Raw genomic sequence first — 1425 nt, 5'->3', positions numbered from 1 at the left:
ACAAAGGTCCGTCTAGTCAAGGCTATGGTTTTTCCAGTGGTCATGTATGGATGTGAGAGTTGGACTGTGAAGAAAGCTGAGCGCTGAAGAATTGATGCTTTTGAATTGTGGTGTCAGAGAAGACTCTTGAGAGTCCCTTGGACTGCAAGGAAATCCAACCAGTCCATTCTGAAGGAGATCAGCCCTGGGATTTCTTTGGAAGGAATGATGCTAAAGCTGAAACTCCAGTACTTTGGCCATCTCATGCGAAGAGTTGACTCATTGGAAAAGACTCTGATGCTGGGAGGGATTGGGGGCAGGAGGAGAAGGAGACTACAGAGGATGAGATGACTTGATGGCATCACTGACTCGATGGACGTGAGTCTGAGTGAACTGCGGGAGTTGGTGATGGACAGGGAGGCCTGGCGTGCTGCGATTCATGGGGTCGCAAAGAGAGCCGGAAACGACTGAGCGACTGAACTGAACTGAACTGGGGACCGTGGTCGGCTGTAACCTGGCAGCACACAACACAGACATGACACGGCCTGTCTGGAACTGGGCATGTAACAGAAGAGAAATTGTATCAGTCATACTTCATTACTAATTGTAACAAAGCGAGATCAGTGACGGGGACTTCAGGGTGACGGAAAACAGGCTTGCTGTTGTAGGGAGGCCTGCGCGGGTGTGCAGGTTTTAACTAGTCTTCCATGTGGAACCTGAAACTTGGAACTTGGATTACCGCTTAGAATGTCTCGGTGTCCATGTAGTTTGAGAACCTGTCTCAGTATCCTCCAGCTCATTGCTGCTTGTCCACTTGATGATTCTAGTTTTGCGTTTCAGTTGGTGATGGACAGGGAGGCCTGGCGTGCTGTGGTTCATGGGGTCGCAAAGAGTCGGACACGACTGAGCGACTGAACTGAACTCAACTAATAGTGTGCAGCAGCCAGCCTTTTCTTGAAATCTTCTACCTTCGCACTCAACTGGCTTTAAAGCTAATCAAGTCCAGATAAAATAGAGTTTTGGTGGGAGCTAGAAGTATTTGCACTTTCATATTTGAGGGGATCTATTTCACTCCGAGTATCTCACTTTAGCTATTAATATGATTACTCTCCTGGAGGTTCGACCTGTTGTCTGGACTGTGTTCTTGCGTCTGTGATAGTTTTCATGATTGAGATAGATCACTTGACATGGATGCTGGAGTCAGGATTTTTAATTTTTAATTTGGAGTTGAGGCAGTATTGACCGTGAAGTTTGCAGTCACAGTGAGTCTGCATCTTCTCTTGTAATTATCAGTTATTCTTTATTTCTTCTGTCTATTTATAAATGTAAAATGCAGGAATAATTGTAGATATACAGTGAGTACTTTAATAGAAAAAGTAAAATGTCATTCATAATTTCAGTATAGTAGAAAATGAAAAAGTGAAAGTGTTGGTCACTCAGTCATGT

The 1425-nt window shown here is 44.7% G+C and overlaps 1 protein-coding gene across 5 annotated transcripts in view; it reads left to right on the top strand.

The window, feature by feature from the left end:
• RTTN (rotatin) overlaps positions 1–1425 on the top strand; it is a 119099-nt gene that overhangs the window by 35810 nt on the left and 81864 nt on the right. The gene's annotated exons all lie outside the window — the stretch shown is intronic.

This window comes from Bison bison, unplaced genomic scaffold, assembly GCF_000754665.1.
Source record: "Bison bison bison isolate TAMUID 2011002044 unplaced genomic scaffold, Bison_UMD1.0 scf7180017864353, whole genome shotgun sequence".
Classification (NCBI taxonomy): domain Eukaryota; kingdom Metazoa; phylum Chordata; class Mammalia; order Artiodactyla; family Bovidae; genus Bison; species Bison bison.
The sequence above is the reverse complement of the archived record's forward strand: the minus strand, read 5'-3'. Positions and strand labels throughout refer to the sequence as shown.